The sequence below is a fragment of the Mirounga leonina genome, unplaced genomic scaffold (genome assembly GCF_011800145.1).
Source record: "Mirounga leonina isolate KUSES-001 unplaced genomic scaffold, KU_Mleo_1.0 Mir_151, whole genome shotgun sequence".
In the NCBI taxonomy this organism is placed as follows: domain Eukaryota; kingdom Metazoa; phylum Chordata; class Mammalia; order Carnivora; family Phocidae; genus Mirounga; species Mirounga leonina.
The window spans coordinates 73537668-73553680 of record NW_023270377.1 but is presented as its reverse complement, the minus strand read 5'-3'; the positions used below and the strand labels follow the sequence as shown (position 1 = coordinate 73553680).

The following is a 16013-nucleotide window of genomic DNA, read 5'->3' as shown; positions in this document are numbered from 1 at the left end:
AGGGGATGAGGAAATTTTCTGGAGTGATCATAATGTCTTACATCCTGATAGAGGTTTGGGTTACACAAGTGTAGGCATTTATTGAAACTCAACAAGTATATATTCCATTGTGTGTAAAATTTAGCTCAAGAGAAAAAAAAACACAAAAATAAATACTAAGTTCAGTTAATGAATGACACGCTGAAGTATTTAGCGGAAATGTAATAATGTCCATAATTTTCTTGGAAATACATTTAAAAATTACCAGATAGATTGATGATGGATGGTTAGATGTTTGATTGAATGAGTGTAGTAAAATCTCAATGGTAGAATCTCGGTAGCGGCTACGTGGATGTTTACTTTCTATGTGTTTGAAAATTTTTATAGCAACGTGTTGGGGAACTAGGAAGTAAGGAGAAGGTGTCTGGAGCTATGTGGTTGGATTTCCCTTTGGAAGGACGAATGCCACTGCGAGAATTTGGAGGGGAAAAGGCAGTCAGAGAAGCACTGCTTCTGGAATAAACCAACCTTGACAGAAAGAGCAGAAATGAACATAATTAAATCATTTTGGTGTGATAAAACTCTCAGAAATCTCAGCTTACAGAATTACAAGAAGTGTCTGGACATCTTTGGGGGCCCAATTGGTCTTCAGTGAGTAAGTTTGTTATGGGCACAGTCAACATATTTGTATTTTTTTCTATACACTTGGCACACAGTGACCAATCATTGACATTTCAATTAATCAAATGTTCCTCTTCCTCTATCCTCGTTTTGAATCATGCAAAAAGACAAAAATCCTCATCTTATGACTGCATAAAGCATCTCCTCTCCCATGTCTGTAAGTTCATTTAAGATTTTATTTATTTATTCATGAGAGACACAGAGAGAGAGAGGCAGAGGGAGAAGCAGGCTCCCAAGGAGCAGAGAGCCCGATGCGGGACTCGATCCCAGGACCCTGGGATCATGACCTGAGCTGAAGGCAGACGCTTAACCATCTGAGCCACCCAGGCGCCTGTAAGTTCATTTAAAATCTATTCTTCACTATTTTACTTTGGAATCTTCTTTATCGCACTCTCAGTTCTTCGGAGTCAAACATCTTTATTGGATTTTTGCAACTCCCTCTGACAGCTGATGTAACCTGGAAGGAGACGAAAGATTTTTAAAGTGTGGCAGAAGGGCTGAGTTCACATACAACAGTTTTTCTCCCCTCTGATACACTCTTGATCACTCCGAACGGTGCTAGGTTAAACAAGCCCAGTCTCTCTCTAGCACCTCATCCAGGATTTGAATTTTCCTTAGAGGGGCATGCCCTCATTCATTTGTTTGCATGTTTATATTTTCTGTGGCAAGCAAGAATAAAAGAAAAATGAAAGGTGAGGGTCATCTCTAATGGAAAAATGCTGGAGTGGACTGACCTGAAACGTGCCATTATGCACATCAGGGAAACCTAAGTGTCTTTTGTGTGGAAAAGGAAAGCAGCTCGCAGATTTCCCTAAACTCAGCATGCCATGTAGAGACTGGACCTGAAATTATAAACAATTCTTTTAGTTTTCTTTTTCTAGTGGCAGAAAGATTCAGTAAAATTCTACCACCCATGTTGGGGGGTGGGGGTGGTGGGAAAGTAAAAGCAAAATGAGTTTAAAAAGTAGCATGTACATTCAAAATTTAAATTTTTTGCCAGTTCAGCAATGTAAGATGTCATGGGTAACACAGGGAATACTTATTTAAATTTTTCATGTACTCTCAGAATGAATCAAGATTAAAACAAGGAGATGCACATAATAGCGCAAAAGGAGCAAAATCTCAAGTTTTCTTCCAGGTGAAAGATGAGTTTTTTAGGGCCTTCCTGTCTAAAAAGCAAAACAGCAACTGCTATTTGCTTGCTTTAGGAACAAGCTTGTCAAAGATAGTTCTCTAGACATTTCTACTCTGTTAGATAACTAGCATACACTGTTTAAAAAACAACCCCTGTCTTTAATCCTTATCAAAAAAACAACACTTTGCAATAGTAAATACATTTGATCTAAGAAGCTGATCAGACATGAATAAATTTATGAACTCTGTCTTAAGCAACCTGACACAAACAGATCTTTTAAAATGTGTTTGGATTTTTCAGTGTACCTCATAAGACAGAGTTTTGTTTTTATTTCTGGAATGGTTAGTGCTGGGTACAAAGTAGGTTAGTGTGTGCTTTAATTATCAAAATGTACAAAAAAAAAAAAAACGAACTTGGGAAAATGTCTTTATTTCAAATCGTTAACTTTGTCTTCCACACTCCAGTTGGTACTGGTATTAGACACGGTGACATATAGACAGAGAAGGGACATAACATAGATAAAGCAAACAAAAATTGAACAAAACACAAGAAGATGACATTTATAATGCCACTGACAAAGGGAGTCACTTCGCTTTAAATAATGTGGCAGGCTGCAAAACTATAGTAATTACTAGAATTTCATTTTCATTAACTAATAAACCAAGGAAAACAATTTAAGTATCTGAATGTCATTTTTCAAATGAAAATAAACTGTAAACATTTGAATAACATCACAGCAGGGATGATATACCTAAGGAAATCTATTGAAATTTGCGAGTGGATTCATCCTCTTCTATCACATTAAAACTGCAATTGACTGTAAACCTCCTACCACTCTCCACTGAGACTTTAATTGTAAAGATTCCTGTTACATATCATATTAGGATTTAGTTAAAATTGTAGAACACATTATTTCCAATCAGACAGCCAACCATCACTCACAAAGATTTTTAAAAAGGTGATTAATAATTCATCTCAGATAAGGAAAAGATCTATATTTATACCATCTTCTCAGCCACCATAAACTACCTGACAATTGTTCAGTAATGATGCCCAGTAAATTCTTTAAAATGGTAATTTGTCATTCTGTCACTTCATTTGTGACCTAAAATTCCTCACTTGAGGCATCATCAAATAAATTAATCACTTTCCAGGATCCATTTCTCTGTTCTGCACGTTATTATGCCCGGGCTCTCTTGTGTTTCTCTTCATTTACATATATTTAATGGCTGAGCCGTGGTTCACGATGGCACATAACGCACACATCTCATTACAGGTGAAATATTCTAACTGCCACTATCACTGGGAAAGAAAATAACTCTCCCAATTTAATTTTCCTGATGTAACAAAACCATGATTCTTCACTATGAAATGTTGATGCCATCCATCAGTCACAATCAATAAAATCATCATAGAAGTACGCCTTCTTCAGCATCCTTCCTTCATACTGGTATTATTTGAGGAAGGTAATTAAACTCATAATATGTAATGAATGTAAATGAAGTAAAAATCCTCATGTTAGCTCTCTAACTATGCTTATTTTACGGCTTTGATTTAAAATATTTCCTTCACAACTTACAAATACATTAAGGCCTGAATAGAGAGATACAAGATGCTGCTGAGACATTCATCACCAAATGGGACGAATTTTTTAGAAAGCATTTTTGTATAAAATGACCAACTATTACTATTTACAGGCTTTTCACGTAAGCGATATATTGTCTAAGAGTTTGCATATTTCCAGGCCTTTTTCAAATGTAGCTAGTAGTTTCTATGTAGGCACCATCATGACAAATTCAGTGATTTTATTTCAGCAACCTGGTCTACTTGATGTCTATCTACCTTTTCGGTACTGCGGGGACTGCCCGTTCTCAAGTAAGAAACTGTCTTGTTGAACTTGGCAGTCTGGCCTGCTTCTGCCTGAAGAAGCCTAAGAAAATATAGATCAAGGAAGCAGTACATTCACAAACAGCGGTTTGGGAATTAGCACTTCCAAACTATTTCCACTTACTGTAAATATTCATCTCAAGTTGCTATTGTATTATTTTTGTAAAGGTCAATGGGGAGTGTTTTAAAGTAAACTAGTGTCACATAAACATTGCCCATGTCTCTAAGTATGTTACAACTTAATTTAACATTCATTAACTGGTCTTCCGCACATACTTAGGAACATTAGTTTCAGGGGAATGGTGCCTTACAGAAGTCCATTTGGAATGAGGATTCCCTTCATTATGAATTCATCATCAAAGAATGGTGACTTTCTTTATCTTGGAAGTGGTCCCTGTTTGCCTGTTTAAAATAATGCTTGAGAGAGTGTCTAAAACAAGAAGTGAAATATTAACTACATCTCTGAAACAAAGGAGAAAGTAGGTGAATATCACTGCTCCACAGATGAATGACCTAACTACAATATTGACAAACCATCTACACTGTAGTACTTTCCTTCCTCATTAATTATCATATAGTTATTTTTAATGGGCTCTTATTTAAGAAAAAACAAAGACTGCGTGTGCAGTTTTGCATATGTTTTTATTAACACTGCAGCAGTCTCTTAACCTAAAGCAAACCCTCTATCACACACACCCCCGTTGACTTAGCTGGAAATAGCAGCTCACCACTTTCTGAAGCTCTCTGGGGACAGCCTGAGGTGCATTTGAATTTGAGACTGTCCTCAGCTCACATCGAAGCAAGAAAGTTGCTGGGCGTTCCAACATGATACTGGACTGTGGCCGCAGTTGACATTTGGGGATGGGATATAGCCAACTACATCTTCAGACAGACACCAAAGTGACTTGGAACGGCTAGTTGTGATGATGGGGGGCGGGGAATAGAAAATGAACTTTTGTCATAATTAACAAAAAAGATTCAAGTCTCAAAGAAAATAAGATTGGGATGCAACGATGGTTTAAAGGGTTAAGCTAGGGGTGCTTGGGTGGCTCAGTTGGTTAAGCATCTGCTTTTGGCCCAGGTCATGATCTCAGGGGCCTGGGATGGATGCATCAGGCTCCCAGCTCAGTGGGGAGTCTGCTTCTCTCTCTGCCCCTCCCCTGCTCATTCTTTCTCTCTCTCAAATAAATAAATAAAATCTTTAAAATAAAAATAAATAGAGAGTTAAGCTGTAGGGTTATTAGAAAATTCTCACGAAAACTGTAGCCAAGTAACACTAAATATGTGTATTAACACAAAGAAATTAAGCAAATAGTTTAAACTATCTCGGACAATAGGAAAAAGAGATAGAGAAAAAACATTATTTATGACCCATTAATGAGTTTTAGCAAATTTGATGCTCTAATATTCAATGAACAAATGTATATTTTAAGGACAGATGTGGGTAACCAGTAAAGAAGACGGGTATAAAGGTAAGGTTCATGTCATGAACAAGGAGGAAAAAAGAAAGATCCTTGCAAATACAAATGCATATATTAATTATGTTAAATGTACCATGGAAACTAGTGATTGCCCACATTGTGGAAGAGTGCACTTAACAAGACCAAACATCTAATGAGGGTGGGAGGAATTTCCCTATTACTTAAACAATAATCTCTTCACTCCCCCAGTCATATTTACAATCCTACTAGCAAAAGCTACCCAAACTGAGATCCCTGAATATTCCATTCATAGACACCTGGCTATTAACATATGTACCCTAGCACCAGAAAATGTTGTTGCTACCATTAGTTGCCTCAAATATTGTTTTCTAAGACTAGGAAATTTGACTGCATTATTAAACTTGGAGCTATGGTTGCTAAAATTAATGCTGTATGGGAATTTTCAATTAAATTGAAGTTTCCATGGGTCAACTCTTAATAAACCTAAGGTAGAGAGCTTAGTTCACATATCTCTTTATGCCCAAAAGCCAATGTTTTTATAGGCTACCTAAATAACCAGTTTTGCCTGAGATGACTTATTACTGAAAATCTCAATTGCCCCAGTACACAAAGTAAACAATGTACTGAGTTTGATACACTTATTAACTGGGTAACTTTGCCTAAGTTATATTTCCTCCTCAGAATCTCTGTCTACTGATCTATAAAATGGAAATTTAAAAACAAACAAACATATGATTCACAAGATGGCCATCCAAATCAATAAGCAAAAAAGTGAATGATAAAACTTTAAATATTGTGCTAATTACATTTCTTTTTCTTTTGTGTGGTATTAGTTTGCTAAAGTTGCCTTAACAAAATATTAGACTACGTGGCTCAAAAAATAGAAATGTATTCCTGACAGTTCTGGAGCCTAGAAGTCCAAGATCAAGGTGTCAGCAGACTTTGTTTCTCTTGAGATCTCTCTCCTTTAACTTGCAGATGACAACTTTTTGCTGGGTCCTCACATGATCTTTTCTCTATGCCTGTGCATCCCTGGTGTCTCTTCCTCTTTTTATAAGGACAGCAGTCATTGGATTAGGGCTCTACCTTTAAGACCTTATTTAATCTCAATTACATAATTAAAAACCTATCTTGTACAGTCACGGTGGGGGTTAGAACTTGACAATGAACTTTGAAGACACACACGTCAGTCCATATAAAGCATATTGATAATAAAATAAATTCATATGCATACCATCAAAAATTTTAAGGAAGATTTCTTAGGATAATTGTGGTGGAAACCAGGATTGCTCACTCATACCCCGTTTACTCTCTGCTCAGGCATTTGGGAAGATTGCACGTCCTATCTTTTTGTGGTAAGGTGGGGACTTGTGGCTAGTTTTGGCCACTGGGTAATGATAGGTGATCATTTTAACTGTTGGTGTGAGACTCCACCACTCTGCTCCCTTGCGTGGTGATCATGATCTTGACTTGGGATGAAATTGTCACAAGATTGAGGCAGCCTGGATGGCTGCATCTCTACTTGGAGGAAAACCGCTGTATATTTACTCAGAACTACAACAAATTTTGCATGCATAAGAAATAACCCCTCCATCTGTTAAACCACTGTGGCAGGCACAGCCTAAAGGGACTCCTTATGAGTCACAACCGTGCATAATCTCTTGAGTGCAGGCAGAATTTGTGTTTTGCTTCTTACCAATAGAATATGGCAAAGCGGAGGAGACAGTCAACACCTTGAATAGGTGATGCTATCTGTCAAAGATGAGGGGACATTAGACCCATAACTATGTTACATTGTTAATGACTCTACCTCAACAGACTGCAGGGGAGGGACTCTTTCTGGCCTTGAAGATGAAAGTTGCATTGGTATGGACAGCCCAAAGAAAGGACAATGTGGCAAGAAACTGTGTGAAGCCTTAGGTCCTTAACACAGCCCCTTACCAACGCCTAACAAAACAGCCTGAGCCCACAGTGTCACAATCTTAGAAACTGATTTCTGCTAACAACCACATGAACTTGGAAGAGGACTCCAACCTCTAGAAAGGAATGCAACCAGGTCAACCTCTTGTTTGCAGTCTTGTGAGATCCTAAGCAAAAGATTCCAGTAAACCATGCCCATACTTATGACTTATTAAAACTGTGAGATAATAAATATATGTTGTTTTGAGCTACTGAGTGGTAGTAAATTGTAAGCAGCAGTGGAAAACTGACACATCCACTGAGACTTTAGGATTGTTAGTCATTATAGCGTAAATCTAGCCTATCCTGACTGGTATTGTGGCCACTGGGAAGGTGGAAACAATAAGGGCTGATGGCCTGGGCAATTAGATGGATAATTAATTGAACAGTCATAACCCAACAGGAGTCCAGAAGAATGGACTGACAACATTCAGAAGAGAGATATGCTACTGTATTAATCTCATGTTTTTGTCCTTTGGGTGATGTAAAGAAAGCATAGTTCTTGAATTTTAAGAGGTCACAAAGTTTAGAGGGTTATCAAAAGCACTGGATTTCAGAAATAGGATCTTGGGATACCTATAAAGGATAAATCTAGCAAGTATTAATTAAAATGAAATTAAAGGTAGGGTCTTTGTTACCAAGACCAGCCCTGACCTTTGGCAATTACAGCTACTTGACTTGCATACCATGATTTCAACTGCTGCTTCTCCCACCTAATATAAGGAGAGCAGAAGCTGAAGCCAGCATCTTTCATTCTGGAAATATTTGGCCACATTTAACCTGGTGTCATCTTCCTCCCTTCGTCAGCATCATCATCATCATCAGAAAACGTATTAAGAACTGTACTGGCTTCTGTAGAGAATAAATAACAGACACAATCCCTACATATGGAAAATCTCACATCTAAGATATTCATGTGCACTCATTAAAAAGAAGAGATAGGGGCGCCTGGGTGGCTCAGTTGGTTAAGCGATTGCCTTCGGCTCAGGTCATGATCCTGGAGTCCCTGGATCGCGTCCCGCATCGGGCTCCCTGCTCGGCGGGGAGTCTGCTTCTCCCTCTGACCCTCCTCCCTCTCATGTGCTCTCTCTCATTCTCTCTCTCACAAATAAATAAATAAAATCTTAAAAAAAAAAGAGAGAGAGATAGAGTTGAAATCGTTAAATATACAATCCGGAAACATACAAGAAAACAAAACCTCTAATGCTTAGAAAAGGTTTGACTAATGAATCACAGAATGGAATCTAAAATCTGGCAAATTCAAAAGAGAATTCTCTAATAAAAGTCTTTTTTTGTTTACCTGGGGAGGGGAGAGTTTGAGCACTTAAATAGAATACCTGAGACAGCTCTAGTTCCTTCAAAATAGCAGCATCTCAATACAAACAATAAAGTAAAATCATCTCTCTACAGTTGTAGAACTGTAGAACATCAATAAATACATTAAGTAAATATCTTTCCTGTACCTCTTGCCATTGGAGTTCATGAGGGAGCTTCTGGAACCTCTTTGTATATAGATTTAAAATTGGAGCATATTTTCTACTATTCACTAGAATATAAAAACGTAGACTTCATTGAAAGTATGGTATGGTCTGGTCTGATCTAGTCTTTGATTCTACCAGATAGATAAATAGACAATAGATGATAGATAGATAGATAGATGGATAGATGATAGATAGATAGATAATAGATACATAGATACATAGATACATAGATAGATACATAGCTAGATAATAGTTTTTTTTTTTTTTTCTGAAGGATTTTTCAACACTTTATTCCAAAATGCTAAAATGGCCTCTTTTCTTTTCCTTTGACATTTGACTGCAATAGGTGCATTAAGTTTTATACCAAGGATTCTGTTATCATTAGAGAAACATGCCAAAGGGAGAACTTGTCCACTGTGAGTAATGCTGCTGCAGTTCAGATGGACGGTGGGTATGTAGACCTCAGCATTTTCAGCAGAGCAGTGTCCAGTAAATATATGAGCCTTGTACCACCTCTACATTTCACAAAGTAAGATGAAATGAAACCGACAAGTCCAACTAACTCATTCCAAAGTTTCTCCCCTTTTAGTAGTCTCAATTCTGGGGAAGCAAGCCTAAGCCCTGAAACGTATTTTCCCTGTTTTTCCTATTACACAATATAGGGAGATTGTTCTTCTTTTCCCTCTTCTTCTTTTAATTATTAACATTACCATTTGTTGTTTTGGCTCTGTGTTGTACTTAGTTTCAATGACAACAATTAGTAGTAGATGTGAATTTACTCCTCAATGCTGGGAAGTGGATTTTTTTTTTTTTTTTTTTTTTTTTTTTACCGGCACATCCTGCTTTCAGTAATTGGATGTACCACCAAGGAGTAAAACAAAAGATGAAACATCCTTCAAAGGAAGACAAAAGGAATTAATATTCCAATTAGGTAATTACAATCCACCAGCCTAAAAAACTCCAGTCCTTTCCTTTTCAATCACATACTATTGTGCAACATAGCTCTGTTATACTTAAAATCTACTTTCTTACACCACACAGAAGAATGCTTTTTAAGTTTGGGTTCAAATTATTTCTTTTAATGTTTAGAGTGGCTAGTTCTGACTTCTCTGGAATTTTCTGGCAAGATACAACAAAGGAACCAATTTTTCTCAGTGTTCTTGCCCCCATCTAATTTAAGGATCAAATCATATGAATCTTTTACATGACACAGTGTAACATGTTAGATTTCTCTTACTGAAAAGAAGTATGGAATTAATGTTAAGAGAATGGACTCTGGAGTCAGACTGCCTTGGTTCAAATCCTGATAATGTCATTTGTCAGCTGCATGGCCTTGGGCAATTTCCTGAAACTTAATGCCTCAGGTTTTCTCCAATATACAATTATAATAGTTCCCACCTTTTTTTTTTTTTTTTTAAAGATTTTATTTGACAGAGAGAGACAGCGAGAGAGGGAACACAAGCAGGGGGAGTGGGAGAGGGAGAAGCAGGCTTCCCACGGAGCAGGGAGCCCGATGCGGGGCTCGATCCCAGGACTCTGGGATCATGACCTGAGCCAAAGGCAGACGCTCAACGACTGAGCCACCCAGGCGCCCCCCCCACCTTTTTATATATAATAATAGTAGTTAATACTTGTGGGCATTTAATATGCACCAACCACACTTCTAAATAATTTACATATATTGAGTCTATACATGTATAAACCATCTGGAATAGTTTTTGGCATAATCTGAGCACTCAATAAATGCTAGTAATAATAATGGCTATTGTTAGTATTAGTAACAGTCATAGTACTCGAAAGACATGAGGTAGAGTTCTTATCTACCTTTTCTAACTCCATGTCTTGTTATAGATTTCAAATCCAGCTTTACACCAGAAGGACATTCCAAAAGTCCTGTTTAGTCCTAGTAAGAAGTTAAGAGACTATGCCATGAGTATCTATGAAGGATGATGAAAATTTCACAGGAAATCCTTTATATTTAAAAATTGTCTGAAAATACAGTGTGTCCCAATACAAAATAAGTTTCACCAAGATTAGTACAGAATAACAATATGGAGAAAACAGGGGTTGTAATGCCAGTCCCCTCAACTAACAGAGCCTCACTGGAATACTGGACACGTGCTGCTAGCCGCCATATTCTCTATTAAAAGTATTGCTTTCGTGGTGATGGGGAGGGGTGCTTGTTGTAAGAGTAAAAAATGAAAAATGAGGGTGTTCCCTCCCCTTGCGTATATTGCAATTCCTCTGTGTTTGATCCCCACGTGCCCCACACCTCCCAAGGGGAGCTAGAGTGAGAAGCAAATCTCCCAGGCATATACCTTTGTGCACGTTCGTATGTCCTATCTTATGCCTCCATGCGTGTTCTCCCTCACGCACCCATTCTGTAGAGAGAAAATGTAATGCAATAAAGTTATAATTCCAAACACCAACCCCAACAGGAAACTGCTAAAGGATAGCAGTCAGTACAAGTAGCCAACTATTTTAAAGATGATGTCAGCATTTTGTTGTTCTTGGATGTTTTAAAGTGTCATGGAAACACATGCTCCACGGTAAAAATTAAATCAAGCAGTGGAGTGTGAGATAAAGCAAAAGGGCGAAGTCTCCATTCTACTCCTCTAAAGAAATCACTGTTCATAGATTGGTTTATGTTCTTGCAGGTTCCTGTGATTTGTTTTTTAATCTTGACAACGTGTTATGACTATCTTTTCGTGACAGTATTGATAGATTTCTTTTAATAAATACTGAAGTGCTCCTCACATATTGGGAAACAAGACAAAATCTGGAGCATGTATTAGATAAGGTGATCAAGAAGGGGGCGCCTGGGTGGCTCAGTCGGTTAAGCGTCTGGCTTCAGCTCAGGTCACGATCCCAGAGTCCCAGAATGCATTTGCATTCCGCTCCTTGCTCAGCAGGGAGCCTGCTTCTCCCTCTGCTTGCTGCTCCCCCTGCTTGTGCTCTCTCTCTCTGTCAAATAAATAAATAAAATCTTAAAAAAAGAAAAAGAAAAAGAAAGCAGTAGAGGCTATTTGAACAGAGATTGGATAAATATGCTTGTATGCTATGCCAGGGAATGGAATTATCATTAGGACATATAGACTGGTTTCATGTCTCTACTATTTCAAGAAACTGAATGGACTTTTGTCATGTAAATGCTGTGTACTCTTTTGAGTTTTTCAGTTATAAAGAGTTCTAAAAGTGCAACAGATGCACATTTAAAATGTTAACAAATATTTCCAAATTGCCTTCCAATCTCGTTTACCATGCCCTGACACCAAGACTGCCTGAGTGTTTCTATCCTCCCCAACGCTTGCCAACCCTGCAGATTGTCACATTTTTTTAATGTTCCCTAATCTTACTGGTGAGAAATGGTATTTCTACTTCCATTTCACTGAGTACTAGTGGGTTTGCAAACCTTATATTATTTTTGCATTTTTTATCATTACTTTTTCTTCTATTTATATATGTATTATTGGTCTTTTCCAAAGAGCTCTTTGTGTATTAAATTACCCTTTTCTATGATTGAGGTTGAAAATAAATTTACCCAGTTTAATGTTGGTCTTTCATTTCAACTTTGCTTATTTTGCTTTTTGTTAATTTTTTCAAGTTTTATATAGTCAAAAATTCTTCCCTTTATCTATTTATCATTAAGTACCTACACTGTGTCAGACTCCCTTCTAGGAGCCAGAGATATAAAAGGATTAGAAATGCATACAATCTAGCAAAAGGAGATAGACAAAAATTGTCAAAATATGAGATGATTCCTATGTTGTACAAAGGATAGGCAGGAGATAGAATCAAAGTGCTGGGGGATATGGGCCTGCTCCTTTACATAAAGGAGTTGAGGAAGGCCTCTCTGAGAGAGTGGCGTTTAATCAGACACCAGAAGGAAGTGAGGGAGGGGTCTCCAATCAGAGAAACAGCAAGTGAGGCAGGATCCTGCTGAGCGTGTGTGAAGAATGGCAGAATGGCAGAATGGCAGAGGCCAAAGGCCTTGTGGATGAGCAAAGGAAGAGAGAAACAAATGAGGTCAGAGAGGAGGCAGGTATCAAACCAGGTAGAACCTCGTGGGCAATGATGTGAAAAGCAACTGGGAGATTTTGAACACTGTATCTGACTTAATTTTAAAGGATAGTTCTACCTCCACTACAGAGAATAGATTATAGAGGATGAAAACAAAGGCTAAAACAGAAAGAGCATTTATGAGGATATTGCAAAAGATCAAGTAAGAGATAGAGCTGTAGGGCATTTTAACATGCTTCTGAGTTACTTTCTTGAAGAATATAAAGACAAAATTTACATATGTTTTCTTCTTAAAATTAGGTTGAAATTTTTGTATGTAATTAGATCTTTTATCATATGCAATTTATTTTGTTTTATTTTTATTAGTTTTTGTATTGAGATATAACTGACATGTAACATTGTGTGAATTTAAGTAGCACAACATGTTGATTTGATACATTTATATATTGCAATATGACTACCCATCTAGCATTAGCTAACACTTCTATCAAGTCACACAGTTACCATTTCTTCTTTGTGGTAAAAACATTTACAATTCAGTCTCTTTGCAATTTTGAAGTATGTAATACAATATTGTTGACTCTAATCACTATGCTATGCATTAAATCTCAAGAATTTATTCTTCTGATTGCAAGTTTGTACCCTGGGACATCTCCCCAATTACCCCACCCCACCCCTACCTCCCTACTCCCTGGTAACCACCATTCTACTATAAGTTTCTATGAATTTGGCTTTTTTTTTTTTATTCCACATGTAAGTGATATCATATGGTATTTGTCTTTCACATATTTTCTTTTCTTTTTTTAAATTTTCTTTATCCATTCATCCATTGACAGACACTTGGATTGTTTCCATATCATACCTTTTGTGAATAATGCTGCAGTAAACATGGCAGTGTAGATACCTCTTCTGCAGACATCTTTTTGATATCCTGTTTTCATTTCTTCTGGGTATATACTGAGAAGTGAGATCTCTGGATTATATTGTTCTATTTTTAATTTTTTGAGGAGCATCCAGAGTTTTTCATAGTAGCTGAACCAATTTATATTCCCACCAACCTCTAGAGCATAAGGCTTCCCTTTTTTCCACATCCTCACCAACTCTTATCTCTTGTCTCCTTGATAATAGCCATTCTGACACGTGTGAGGTAGTATCTAGTTGTGGTTTCAGTTTGCATTTCCCTGATGATTAGTGATGTTGAACATCTTTTCATGTACCTGTTGGCCATTTGGATGTCTTCTTCAGAAAAATGTCCATTCAGTTTCTCTGCCATTTTTAATCGGATTATTTGGCAGGGGCAGGGGGGTGTTGGTTCTTGAGTTGTATGAATTTTTTATATATTTTGAATATTAACTCCTTATCCAATATATATGATTTGCAAATATTTTCTTTCATCCTATAGGAATGATTAATTTTGTTAAAATGTCCATACTACACAAAGCCATCTATAGATTCAAATCAATTCCTATCAAAATTCCAGTGGCATTTTTCACAGAAATAGAAAATGCAATCTTGGGCACCTGGGTGGCTCAGTTGTTAAGCATCTACCTTCGGTTCAGGTAATGATCCCAGGGTCCTGGGATCGAGTCCCACATCAGGCTCCTGGCTCAGCAGGGAGCCTGCTTCTCCCTCTCCCTCTGCCTCTCTCCCTGCTCATGCTCTCTCTATCTCTGTGTCTCAAATGACTAAATAAAATCTTAAAAAAAAAAAAGAAAGAAAATGCAATCTTAAAATTTGTGTGGACCACAAAAGACTCCAAATAGCCAAGTGGTCCTGAAAAAAATGAACAAACCAGATGAATCGCATTTCCTGACTTAAAACTATACTACCAAGCTATACAATTAAAACAGTATGGTACTGGAATAGACATAGACCAATGAAAGAAAAATAGCCCAGAAATAAAGCCCCACATATAAAGTCAACTGACAAATGACAGGGGAGACAAGAACACTCAATGGGGAAAGGCTAGTGTCTTCAACAAATGGTGCTGGGAACACTGGATAACCACATGCAAAAAAATGAAATTGGACCCTTATCTTGCACCTCACAAAAATTAACTCAAAATGGATTAAAGACTTAAACATAAAACCTGATCCCATAAAACTCCTATAAGAAAACATAGGGATGAACTTCCTTGACATTGATCTTGGCAATGATTGTTTTAGATATAACACCAAGAAACAAAAGCAAAAATCAACAAGTGGAACTATGTCAAGCTAAAAAATCTTCTGCATTGCAAAAGAAATAACCAATAAAATGTGTAATTTATTTTAAAGTAAAGACTAAAATAAGTTTTCTGTTTTTTCCCTGACATTAGCCTATGTTTTTTCAAGGACTGTTTGGGTTGAATGTTTTATATTTAGAAATTTTATCCACTAAGAATTTATTTTGTAAGTAACAGAGATCCAGCTTTAAGGGTTTTTTTTTTTTTTTTTTTCTCCCCAAACGATCTCATCCTAACAACTTTTATTAAAAATTTATCTGTTCTCCATTGATAAGAGATGCTCTATTCTATGTGCTTGAACATATTTCTGGACCCTGAATTCATTGATCTGTCTCTTGATCTTTGTGCCAGTACAATACAGCAATTATTGCTGCTTTTTAAGATATTTAATATGTTTTAAGATTCAGTAAAGAGAGTAAAATCATTCTATGACAAAACTAGCTACAAGTCTTCTATTAAACTATTTATGATAATTAACTTTCTCTACCATCATTAAAAACTAGAAAAGCAGAAAATAAGAAGAGCCAAAGAAAATTATGCTTTTAAAATATTACTTGTCCTCCACAGTGGTTTCATGACCATTACCACATTCTCCCAAGCAGATCTTTCCTCCATATTCTGTGTTTATTCATCTTCTGTTTATGAGCTTCTGTGATTTTCTATGAGAGCTCTTACTTCATTGTGCTTTATGTTGGGTCGAACTGTGCATCCAAATATGCAGACCGACAGATTCTTGAAGACAGGAACACTACATACAAGAATCAAACAGTTCAGGCCTTGGAGTCAATTGAAGCATAGAAGATTTTAATTTTGATAAAGTTCAATTTATTTTTTTCTTTTGCTATTCATATTTTGTTGTCATAAACAGGAATCCATTGCCAAATCTAAAGTCATACAGTTACCTTACATTTCTTCTAAGACTGTCATAGATTTGGCTCTAGGATTTAGGTCTTTGAAAATTTTTTAGTTACTTTTTGTATATGGTGTGATAAGGGTGCAATTTCATTCTTTGGCAGGTAAATATCCAGTTTCCCATTCCATTTGTTGAAAACACAATTATTTGCCCCATTATATGGTCTTGGTCTCCTTGTCAAAAATCAGTTGACCATAAATACATGGATTTATTTCTGGACTCTCAAGTCCATTCCATTGATCTGTCTATTCTTAAGGCAGTATCACAGTGTCTTATTTACTATATTGCTTTA

General features: G+C 36.9%; 1 long non-coding RNA gene across 1 annotated transcript in view; it reads right to left on the bottom strand.

Moving 5' to 3' along the window:
- Positions 1 to 942: 942 nt before the first annotated feature.
- Positions 943 to 16013, bottom strand: part of LOC118012433 — a 30611-nt gene continuing 15540 nt past the window's right edge. Inside the window, exons 2-3 of the long non-coding RNA XR_004679707.1 lie at positions 10883 to 10945; positions 943 to 1117 (exon numbers count right to left, since the gene is read on the bottom strand). This is a non-coding gene — a long non-coding RNA (uncharacterized LOC118012433). The remainder of the gene's footprint in view (positions 1118 to 10882; positions 10946 to 16013) is intronic.